The following is a 13,071-nucleotide window of genomic DNA, read 5'->3' as shown; positions in this document are numbered from 1 at the left end:
AGAGAAACCAACCAGGCACAAGTCGTTACCTTCAAATCGAGAACACTGACCGAAGATGTGGAGGTGGGGTACTCAAAGTTGAAACTGAAACCATACATACCTAACTCGCGTCGTTGCTTTAAGTGTCAAAGGTATGGACACAGCTCGCAGACGTGCCGAGGTCAATCGACATGCGAACAATGTGCCTCCCATGCGTATCCTGCCGAAAACTTTGAATCCGAAACACATTACTGCATCACTTGTGAGTGCCGGCAGTCAAGCTGCTTACTCACTCATCTGCACAACCAAGAAACAAGAACAGGAATCACACTGAAAGTGAAAAGCATAGCTTACAGGGAAGCACGTAAGAAACTCACATCGACGCAGAATCTAACTTATTCTATTGTGAAGCAAAAGGGGGTGGCATCACAGCAGTTTTCAGAACCTGCCCAGGCCACACTTGGTATTCCTCAGGCAGGGACCTCTACCCCCCTGGTGGAAGTAGCTGGGGCTGCTCCTCCACCCCCAAACCGTCTGTGCCAGCCTCAATGTCAGCCGGATCTAAGGTCTCTCCAATCACAACAAGGCCTAACACAAATATATCTGTGCGTTGTATACAATCGTCCACAACGTCCGAGGACGCGATGGGCACACGAACAACGATCATCCGAGGCCGTCAACATCAGACAGGCATCGGAGCTCCTCGGAGCGAAGTAGAAAACAAAGCCCGAATCACTGGGCCAGAAAAAAAACTTCTCTCTACCTTCATCTAAAGATGATGTTCATAGTCGAATGGAACTATAGAGGACTTTTAAAAAACTACAGCAAAATAAGGGATGTTTTCGTTTCCCTCTCGCCTGTAGCGCTTTGTCTACAGGAAACCAATCTCGGTCCAGAGCATTCAAGATAGCAAAAAATATAACGTTTTCCGCCACGATCAAGAGTGTGCCCTCAGGCTCTCCGCTGGTGCTGCCATAAAAGTAAAAAATTATATTCCAGCAACAGAACATACACCTAACACTCCGTTTGAAGCTGTGGCAGCCACCTTGCTTACATTCAAAACACTCATAGTTTGGTGCGTATAAGTGGAGCTGCACCAAACAATAACCCCCTGTGATTTCGAAGACCACCGTTTTCCGCCACGATCGAGAGTGCGCCCGCAGGCTCTCCGCTGGTGCTGCCATAAAAGTAAAAAATGATATTCCAGCAACAGAACATACACTTAACAATCCGTTTGAAGCTGTGGCAGCCACGTTGCTTACATTCAAAACACTCATAGTGTGGTGCGTATAAGTGGAGCTCCACCAAACAATAACCCTCTGTGATTTCGAAGACCCTTTAAATCAGCTACCGAACCCTTATGTGGAAGTTCGAGATTTTGATGCATATTGTTCCTTTTGGGGAAGCGAGAAAATTAATGCATGTGGCTAAATATAGAAGATTTTTTCTATTCAATAATGTTTGTTTACTAAACACCGCTAAAATGACCTACTTCTTTGTGAGCACGGGAACATTTAGTGTTTAGATCTATCTTTTTGTTCACCTTCTGTTTGTAATAACTTTAAATGGGGAATTGTAGATAATCAATATGAGAGTGATCATCTACCAGTACCAATCAGCTTGTCACCATCACCAAAAATCATCCTTAACAAACCGCGGCGGTAGAAGCTTCCTTTAGCCGACTTGCCTCTTTTGAAGTCTAAAGCCAGCCTAGAGAAAGTCTTTTCAGAAGTGCTAAATGTAGAGGAAATAAATTAAACTTATATGAATTGCATAATAAATGCAGCACACTTAGCCATTCCACAATGCTCAGAGTTGTGAATCGAAATCATATGATATGCTATACACGAGAATGTCAGGATGCAAAAACACAAAAACAAAATAAGGACTGGAGAACTTTCCGCAGGTACCCGACACAAAAAAACCTGATAGGCATATGCCATCAATAAATAGCATGATGAAATCTAATAAAATATGGGAGCAAGTTCACAGATTAAAAAGAAGCTACTGCCCATTTACAATTCCTTTGTTGACAACCCCTGATATACAGTCAAGCATAGAAGAGCAGGCAGACCATATTAGGCAAATATTTTTCAGAGTATCTGGTTCTTCACATTACAAAGACACTTTCTTAAAGTAAAAACGTATATCTCTGAAACAAAAACTTTCCACAAGTATCAGTTTAAATAGACCTTATAGTAGTTTTTTCACACCTCAAGAAATGCATATGTAAGAATGGGGGGTTTATTCAGCAGATCAACAGGACTTGATCAGCAGGACTGAGCAGATCAGCGGCGAACACAGCGGCAGCGAACACAGGCAGATCCAGCACGCGCAGCGATCACGATGCCACTGACTGGCATGTTTATTGTGCACTTCTTCCTCTTCACAATTACCCGCGGGACGAAGGGGAGACATTCTGGCGACTTACAGCGTGAGCAAGACGGCAGGGTCGTAATAGGGTTTGAGGCGCTGGACGTGAACAATCTCGCGTCCGCGCCGGCGTAGATCATGGGACGGCGTAACAGCTTCCACCACATAATTAACCGGGGAGGTGCGCTCCAGAACATGGTATGGGCCATGATATTTAGCAAGAAATGTTGAAGACAGTCCAGGGGCATTGAAAGGTATCCATAGCTACACAAGAACGCCAGACGAGAGGTGCGGTGTAGAGTGTTGGCTGTCATGGTTGGATTTATGGCGGTACTGGGTGTTAGCCGTGAATGCGCTGGCGATTTGTCGACAGTCTTCCGCATGTTGGGCTGCTTGAGACGCAGGTGTATACTCTGATATGTCTTGCTGATATGGGAGTATGGTGTCAATTGTAGCAGAGGGGTGACGGCCGTAGAGGAGAAAAAAAGGAGAGAAGCCAGTAGTAGACTGCGTTGCGGTATTGTATGCGTACGTGACATACGGAAGGACGAGGTCCCAGTTTGAGTGGTTGGAGGAGACGTACATAGAGAGCATGTCGCCAAGGGTACGATTGAAACGCTCAGTGAGGCCATTAGTCTGGGGATGATAGGCGGAGGTGGTTCTATGAATAATGTTGCACTTGGTGAGCAAGGCTTTCACGACGTCACTCAAGAAAACGCCTCCTCTGTCGCTGAGCAGCTCTCGAGGTGCACCATGGCGAAGAACAAATCGCTGCAAAATGAAGGAAGCTACTTCTGACGCTGTGGCAGATGGAAGTGCGGCGGTTTCTGCATATCTCGTCAGATGATCAACGGCTACGATAGCCCAGCGGTTGCCGGCCGCAGTGTAGGGAAGCGGTCCGTACAAATCAATGCCGACGCGGTCGAAAGGACGTGGTGGGCTGGGTAACGGCATCAACTCTCCAGCAGAACGTTGAGGAGATGGCTTGCGACGTTGGCAGGTGAGGCATCAGCGAACGTACTTGAGTACAAAGGTGTACATACCCCGCCAGTAGTAACGCAGCCGGAGACGAGTGTATGTCTTGAAGACGCCCGCGTGACCGGATTGTGGGTCAGCGTGGAAATAGTCACAAATTTGCGAACGTAGCTGCCGGGGAATAACTAGCAACCACTTGCGGCCGTCTGCACAGTAGTTGCGGCGGTAGAGGAGGTTATCACGAATGGCGAAGTGGGAAGCATGGCGGCGGAGAGCACGCGATGGAGAAGCAGCTGTAGGATTGGAGATAAAATCGAGGATAGAGTTTATCCAAGGATCTTGCCGCTGCGCTGACGGCATGTCATTGATGTGAAGCGATGGCGGGGAATCGTCGGAAGGGGAAAGGCTCGCGACCTCAGCTGTAAGGGGGCAGCGGGAAAGTACATCGGCATCGTGATGTTTGCGGCCAGAGCGGTAAACAACGCGGACATCATATTCCTGAAGGCGAAGAGCCCATCTTGCCAGTCTGTCGGATGGGTCTTTCAGTGAGGAAAGCCAGCAAAGCGCATGGTGGTCCGTCACTACGTCAAAAGGGCGACCATAGAGGTAAGGGCGGAATTTAGTAAGAGCCCAAATAATCGCTAAGCATTCTTTTTCAGTGACAGAGTAATTGGATTCAGCCTTCGTGAGTGTACGGCTAGCATAGGCGACCACGTATTCAGTATGACCTGCTTTGCGCTGAGCGAGCACAGCGCCGAGACCAATACCACTGGCGTCTGTGTGGACCTCAGTAGGCTCTGTGGGGTCGAAGTGACGTAGGACAGGCGGTGCCGTGAGGATGTGTCGTAAAGCATTGAAGGCATCGTCGCACACTGGTGACCACGACGAAAGGTCGGAACTGCCGGACAGAAGTTCTGTCAAGGGAGCAGCAATGGAAGCAAAATTCCTAATAAAGCGGCGAAAGTAGGAGCACAGTCCGAGGAAGCTACGTAGATCTTTAATGGAAGTCGGTTTGGGAAAGGCTGTTACGGCACGAAGTTTGGCAGGGTCTGGAGATACACCTTCTTTGGAAACAACGTGGCCGAGAATGGTGAGCTGGCGGGCGGCAAAACGACATTTTTTTCAAATTCAGCTGCAGTCCGCCATTAGATAGGCAGGTCAAAACGTGCTTCAGACGGTAGAGGTGTGTGTCAAAGTCAGGAGAAAAGACGACAATGTCATCGAGGTAGCAGAGGCATGTCTTCCACTTTAGGCCACGCAAAATGGTGTCCATCATCCGCTCAAATGTTGCCGGAGCATTACAAAGGCCATTACATTAAAGGAGAATTACAAAAAATTCGTACAAGCCGTCGGGAGTTACAAAGGTAGTTTTGGGGCGATCAGCCGCTTCCAAGGGGACTTGCCAGTATCCGGAACGTAAATCTAGGGAAGAAAACAGTTCGGCGCCTTGCAAACAATCGAGAGCGTCGTCGATGCGTGGGAGAGGATAGACGTCCTTTCGCGTAATCTTATTAAGGCGGCGATAATCGACACAGAAGCGGATAGAACCATCTTTCTTTTTCTTACAAGGACAACAGGTGAGGCCCAAGGGATGCTTGAGGGCTGAATCATGCCATTCTGGATCATTAGGTCGACTTGCTCTTCTATAGCCTGGCGTTCGGTTGCAGACACACGATAGGGGCGCTGTCGTAGTGGTGCGTGGGTGCCGGGGTCGATGCGATGAGTGACTGTAGATGTTTTACCCAAAGAACTTTGATGAGAGTTAAAGGAAGAGCGAAAGTGATGTAGTAGGTTCAAAAGCTGAGCGCGCTGCTCTGGAGGAAGATCGGCATCGATGGAACGGAGGAATAAGTCTGTAGAGGGGGGAGCGGGTGCAGGTGAAGGGGGCTGAGCGCAGTCACGGCACAGTGCGGCGCGTCGTCAGGTTCCTCAGAGATCAGAAGAGATGCGATTGGCTGGATACTTCCGAGGCATTCGCCATGGCGCAAAGCAGTAGGGGAGTTAAATGGGTTAGAGACCCATAACATGGAAACGCCAGCGGAAATAGCGAGCACTGCATAGAGCAATGGAAGGCACTTGCGGCGCAGGAAAGTATGGGCTGGTGTGAAGAGAACGGTGTCATCGCTAATAGATGCACAAGCTACACGAACGAGCACTGAAGAGCAGGGAGGAAGGTCGATATCTTCGGCGACGAGGGCTTTGGCACCGGAATTTGATTGATCAGCGTCTGGTAAGGCATCGGGCACAGTCTAGAACCCGACTTCAGCTCGAGCACAATAGATAATAGCAGCATGACGCGACAGGAAATCGCAGCCTAAAATTACAGCGTGCGAGCAACTTGGCAGCACGACGAACTCAATCGTATAAAGGGAATTCTGGATAACTATTCGAGCGGTGCACGCTGCTAAAGGCTTGATATGCTGAGCGCTCGCCGTTCGCAACGAAAGTCCCGCAATTGGCATCTTCACTTTCTTTAAAGTTCGACATAGTTTTGCGTCCATTACCGAAATCGCACCACCGGTGTCAATTAGAGCCATGACAGCAACACCCTCGACGAAAACTTCAATTAGGTTTGCCGGCGACAGATGAGGACTTGGGAAGTTGGACTGGGTCGCAGTTCTCGCCACAGGAACTGCGGCCCCTAGTTTTCCTCATGTGAAGCGTTCTGTCGACGTCGCATCGGAGAGATAGAGCGGCGTCGCGGCGACGGTGAACGGCGGTCGGACATGGCTGAGCGGTCTAGGGAGAACTGAGGGCGGGCTGGAGGCTCAGTAGGCGCGGAATACTGAGGCGTAGGAGACCAGTATGCAGAACCATGAGTAGGTGGTGCCGACACCGGGAGACGGTTGCGGCAATAACGAGAAATGTGTCCAGCAAGCCCGCAAGTGTAACAAATTGGCCGGTTATCCGTCGTGCGCCAGGGATTACGTGGTCTTGGAGCCGGTCGCATGAACTGCGCAGGTTCTCTCGCAGGCGCAGGAGGCGGCTGAACGTAGGCTGGTGGCGGTGGAGCATATGTAGGTGGCGGTCGGGCCGCAACAGCCGCATATGTTAACGGCGCTGTAACAGGCATGGGTTGAGGGGCTGGAGGAAGAGATTCAGCTACCTGTTCTTGAATAATGTGGCGCAAACTGGGAGCTAGGTGTGAGGAAGGTTCTTGATGGCAGGATATAAGGGATAGCTGTCTAGCAACTTCTTCCCGAATGAAGCTCTTAATTTGTGGCAGGAGCGCAGAATGTTCGCCTGCATCTGTCAGGCCAGCAAGGGACTCCGAGTGCATGGTGTTCGCGCGAGTTATGGCCCTTTGTTTCCGCAGTTCATCATAACTTTGACACAGTGTGACCACTTCCGCGACGGTGCGGATATCTTGAGCCGACAGCATCTGAAAGGCATCGTCACCGATGCCTTGCAGAATGTGCTTGATCTTCTCGGCCTCTGACATGTGTGGGTTAACGCGCTTGCACAGGTCGACGACGTCCTCGATATAGCTCGTGAAATATTCGCCAACTTGCTGAGACCACGTACGCAAGCGCTGTTCAGCGCGGAGTTTCCTCACAGCTGGTCGGCCGAAAACTTCAGAGAAGCTGGCTTTAAACGCGGACCATGATGGAATGTCCGCTTCATGGTTTCGAAACTATAGGTTTGCTACGCCGGTGAGATGGAAAATGACGTTGCTTAACTTTGTTTCCGCGTCCCATTTGTTGTAAACGCTCACTCGTTCATAGGATGTGAGCCAGCCCTCGACATCGTGGTCGTCAGTGCCGCGGAAGATGGCGGGGTCTCGCTGGCGGAGGGAGCCGGGACAGATGATGGCAGAGCCAACTTGTACGGCTTGGTGGTTGACGTCCTCAGGCATCGCAGGAGGTGGTAATGTACGGCTGCGGAGTTCCAGGGCGAGAGGATAGATCTTGACTGGCAGCTCCACCAAATGTAAGAATGGGGGGTTTATTCAGCAGATCAACAGGACTTGATCAGCAGGACTGAGCAGATCAGCAGCGAACACAGGCAGATCCAGCGCGCGCAACGATCACAATGCCACTGACTGGCATGTTCCTTGTGCGCTTCTTCCTCTTCACACATACAGTACTTTCTGCCGGGAAACAGACTCCACCAGGAGCTGATAAAGTACATTCTGAAATCCTGACTAACGTTTTTGGAAATGCTATTAAAGCACACCTTAAACTCTTTACTAAGATATGAGTATTACGATGGCTACAAGAAGCATCCAAAACCGCCATTACTGCTCCATTGCTTAAACCGGGTGAACCGCCAACCTCTCTCACCAGTTATTAACCTATAGCTCTAACAAATTACCTCGCCTAGTTCTTCGAAAGTATTTAAATATTAGATGAAATATTTTACTACAATCACGCACACTTTTTTGTGTTCGTCAGTGCGGGCTCAAAAAATCATGCTTGACAGAAGACCATCTAGTTCGCCTCGACGACGTCCGGGATACATTTACATAGACAACACTGTCTTGGCATGTTTTGCGATCTTGGCAAGGCATACGATATCACTTGGAGGTATGGAATGCTTCTTCACCTAGCAGAGTCAGGCGGGGTAGAATGTTGAACTGCCTGAATGATTTCATGTCTAACCGCTCTTGTCAGGTCCGCCTAGGCGCAACTCTTTCGAGAAGCTTTGTTCAAGAGAACGGGGTATTCCAGGGCTGTATTTTAAGTACAAGCTTTTTGTGGTGAAAATGAATTCAATTACCATAATAATTCCGAAATCTGTTATGTATTCAGTTTATATTGTTGATCTTCAGACATATTCTACATCATCCAACATTTCAAAATATAAGAGACAAATACAGTTAACTATAAACAAGCTAACAACATGTGCAGATAAATATGGATGCCAGTTTTCCCCTCAGAAATAATTGGCAGCGATGTTCCCATAAAAACATGGTATGCAGACCTACCCCGCTTATACCCGAAAGAAAATATTTTGCCTTTAAAAATGAACATAAATGTTTAGGTATAACCCTTGATAAAAGCTAACATTCGTGCCTCATAAAAATAACCTTAAAAAACAAAGCTTGTAAATCAAACTTCTCACAAGGAAGCACTGGGGATCTGATCGAACATGCCTTTTACACATCTGTTGTATGCTCCAGCTTAGATAATGGCTGTATTGTGTATGGCTCTGCGAGACCAATATATCTAAAGTGATTAGACCCAATACATCAAATTGGTTTACAACTTTTAATGTGGTGCGTACAGAACACTCCCTATGAAAAGTATCTACGTATAAACAAATGAACCACCCCTTGCAGCAAGGAACATGATGCTTACTTGTGCATACATTCTCAAAATGACATCTTTACGAAAACATTTCTGTTACCTCTTAATTACAAAGTGCTCTTCCAAAAAACTGTTCGCAAACAAAGCCCATTCAATCAGGTTCCTACTACTCAAGCTTTGAAGAAATATGCAAAATATGCCATAATTTCGGAATACCGGATGCACTCCTAAATGTTATCCAAAGACAATATTCATTGCCACCCTGGTACAGTCTTTCCTCTACAGCTGACCTTACAATGACAGTCTTCCGAAACGATCAAACACCACATGAGCACATATTACAAGGATACATAGCACTGCGAGGGAGGAAACTTGACCGAATTTTTACCGATGGCTCAAAAACAGCAAATTATGTTGAATGTGCTGTTGTGCAAGGCAACAGGGAAAAAGAAGTAAAACTAAGTAAGTAAGAAGTAAGGACAAGCGAGTAGACGGGCGGCGCTGTTCCGTCTACTCGCTTGTCCTATGTTTGTTGCGCTGTGTATTTAAAAAAAATGGTGCATCAATTAGCTCAAGTCACAGTTCTTTTGCAAGTAAGGCTACCTAACAAAGAATCAATATTTACTGCAGATTCTTATGCTGTCTATGTAGCTGTAGACAAACTCATGAAGCAGATTAGCAAAAAGAGCACAGTATATACTTATTCTTTTTGTCCACTAACAGCATTACATTCTAAAAATTCTGTTGAACCTATAGTACGAAACATCTTTCATGGCATAGAAAAAATCACAATACCAGGCCAAATCATTATATATTGCCGCGTTCCTAGCCATGTAAGTATAGATGGTAACAAAAGAACCGAATCATGTGCTGCAAAAGGTCGAAACACGGAAAGAAAGACAATACACATCCCCTACAAAGATTGCATCAGATTAGCACAAGGAAGCTTGAGAGATAAATAGCAGAATAAATGGAATACTGGAGAACAAAATAAGCTGCATGGAATAAAATCCATAGTAGGAGTATGGATGTCATGTACACAGAAGGACCGTTTAAGTGAGGTACATTTGTGCTCTTTTCGGATTGGACATGCACACTTGACGCACAATATTTTACTTAGAAAAGAGCAAACATCTTTATTTGAAAAATGTAGAGATGAGCTCACCGAAAACCACATTTTGGTCTCCCGCACAAAACTTGAACAATTAAGAAAAAAAGTTTACCCTATTCTATAATGAACACATCTCATTCCACCCCTGCTTACTGCTAGGAAACAACCCACTTGTTGAAATTTTATGTTTTTATTTTTCCTAAAGAATTAAGCGCTAACCGCATGAGGCGACAATTCGCGGCGACATGCCGCTCGACGCCGTCGCGCGACGGGCTGAGGGCCGCCAAAGCATTGCCACTCGTCTCTGTCGCTCGGTTGCTGGGTTTGTAGAAAACTTCGCCCGTCGCCCGGAAGTGCCTTGCGAGACTAGCCAATGGCTGTTGGCGTTGGAGGTACGTAACTTCCGATCTGTTTTGCGCGCGAGAACGGTTCCTTTTTAGCGCGCTTTCAGTGGAGCAGCTGCTGACGCGGAGCTGACAATGGCAGCGATAGCAGCTTCTAAAGAATTTATTGAGCATCTGATTGACAAAATAGAAGAGGAAAGGGTGCTGTGAGACTTGGGCTACATCTTCTACAAGTGCACATCACACCGGAATGCCGCTTAGCGTCGCGTTGCAGCGTCCCTCGGGGGCAAAGGTGAGTCGAAAACATTTCAACTATCATTCATTCTTTCGCGTACGTATGTGGAGACTAAAAACTTCATGTACGGATGACAGGCAATTATGTGCTATGACATAGACATGCGTGCTGATATAGATAGTAACAAATGAATGTTTTCAACGTGCTTGCTTCATGCGAACTGTTGCTTGTCATGCGCTTACATGCGCGCATGGAATGAAAGATCGATCAGATTCGGCTACTGACATTTCGTGAACCATGCAAGCATGTGGTAGGAAACCAACAGCAAGTACCGCGCTTATCGCTGTTGTTGGTAAAAGCTGTTTATATTAGGCCATTTTAGTCAGTCGTAAGCATATTATTGACCGGAATGTACACGGAACGTGTACGAGTGCTGGGCAAGCACTATTGTAAATATGCGCCGAACGATGGTGCATATATGCGGAGAGCCGTATACGTTTTTGATGCATTCGTAATTGTAACGCTGGATAAAAAAATTTATATATATATATATATATATATCAATTAGGGGAAAATGAGGGTGCTCGTTGTAATACAAGAAGCAAAGAAGCCAACAGTCGGCGATGCCAAGGAAAGCGTTGGGGATGGTACTTTATGTCTTTTTTTTAATATTTGCTTGGATAATCACAGAAATTAGTAATGTAATCTGTTTAGGGGAAAGATAATTAGACACAAAGTAGAAGAAAAAACAACGTGCCGATGGTGGGATCCGAACCCACGACCTCCGAATAACGCGTCCGGTGCTCTTCCAACTGAGCTACATCGGCCGCTGTCCCCCCTGCTACTTTCTTGGGTATTTATGTTGTCTGTATACGAACCTTGAGAGTGTTCACCAGCGCCACCCTCAGCCATAGCGGCGGACGTGGGACGTCCTTTGTTACCGCCAGCTTCACGTAGAACGTGATCAAGAGCGAGGGCGAAAGTTGTGCTAGAACCCTCTTACGCTACCTATGGCTTCAAGACTGCCAGAACCGAGACCCCCGTAAGCTACAAGCAGATCAATTAGGGGAAAATGAGGGTGCTCGTTATAATACAAGAAGCAAAGAAGCCAACAGTCGGCGATGCCAAGGAAAGCGTTGGGGATGGTACTTTATGTCTTTTTTTTAATATTTGCTTGGATAATCACAGAAATTAGTAATGTAATCTGTTTAGGGGAAAGATAATTAGACACAAAGTAGAAGAAAAAACAACGTGCCGATGGTGGTATCCGAACCCACGACCTCCGAATAACGCGTCCGGTGCTCTTCCAACTGAGCTACATCGGCCGCTCTCCCCCCTGCTACTTTCTTGGGTATTTATGTTGTCTGTATACGAACCTTGAGAGTGTTCACCAGCGCCACCCTCAGCCATAGCGGCGGACGTGGGACGTCCTTTGTTACCGCCAGCTTCACGTAGAACGTGATCAAGAGCGAGGGCGAAAGCTGTGCTAGAACCCTCTTACGCTACCTATGGCTTCAAGACTGCCAGAACCGAGACCCCCGTAAGCTACAAGCAGATCAATTAGGGGAAAATGAGGGTGCTCGTTACAATACAAGAAGCAAAGAAGCCAACAGTCGACGATACCAAGGAAAGCGTTGGGGATGGTACTTTATGTCTTTTTTTTAATATTTGCTTGGATAATCACAGAAATTAGTAATGTAATCTGTTTAGGGGAAAGATAATTAGACACAAAGTAGAAGAAAAAACAGCGTGCCTATGGTGGGATCCGAACCCACGACCTCCGAATAACGCGTCCGGTGCTCTTCCAACTGAGCTACGTCGGCCGCTGTCCCCCCTGCTACTTTCTTGGGTATTTATGTTGTATGTATACGAACCTTGAGAGTGTTCACCAGCGCCACCCTCAGCCATAGCGGCGGACGTGGGACGTCCTTTGTTACCGCCAGCTTCACGTAGAACGTGATCAAGAGCGAGGGCGAAAGCTGTGCTAGAACCCTCTTACGCTACCTATGGCTTCAAGACTGCCAGAACCGAGACCCCCGTAGGCTACAAGCAGATCAATTAGGGGAAAATGAGGGTGCTCGTTATAATACAAGAAGCAAAGAAACCAACAGTCGGCGATGCCAAGGAAAGCGTTGGGGATGGTACTTTATGTCTTTTTTTTTAATATTTGCTTGGATTTCTAATCTGTTTAGGGGAAAGATCATTAGACACAAAGTAGAAGAAAAAACAACGTGCCGATGGTGGGATCCGAACCCACGACCTCCGAATAACGCGTCCGGTGCTCTTCCAACTGAGCTACATCGGCCGCTGTCCCCCCTGCTACTTTTTTGTTTATTTATGTTGTTGTATACGAACCTTGAGAGTGTTCACCAGCGCCACCCTCAGCCATAGCGGCGGACGTGGGACGTCCTTTGTTACCGCCAGCTTCACGTAGAACGTGATCAAGAGCGAGGGCGAAAGCTGTGCTAGAACCCTCTTACGCTACCTATGGCTTCAAGACTGCCAGAACCGAGACCCCCGTAAGCTACAAGCAGATCAATTAGGGGAAAATGAGGGTGCTCGTTATAATACAAGAAGCAAAGAAGCCAACAGTCGGCGATGCCAAGGAAAGCGTTGGGGATGGCACTTTATGTCTTTTTTTTAATATTTGCTTGGATAATCACAGAAATTAGTAATGTAATCTGTTTAGGGGAAATATAGTTAGACACAAAGTAGAAGAAAAAACAACGTCCCGATGGTGGGATCCGAACCCACGACCTCCGAATAACGCGTCCGGTGCTCTTCCAACTGAGCTACATCGGCCGC

The sequence above is a fragment of the Amblyomma maculatum genome, chromosome 9, assembly GCF_055883805.1.
Source record: "Amblyomma maculatum isolate TAMU_Amacu chromosome 9, ASM5588380v1, whole genome shotgun sequence".
NCBI classification, from domain to species: Eukaryota; Metazoa; Arthropoda; class Arachnida; order Ixodida; family Ixodidae; genus Amblyomma; species Amblyomma maculatum.
The sequence above is the reverse complement of the archived record's forward strand: the minus strand, read 5'-3'. Positions refer to the sequence as shown.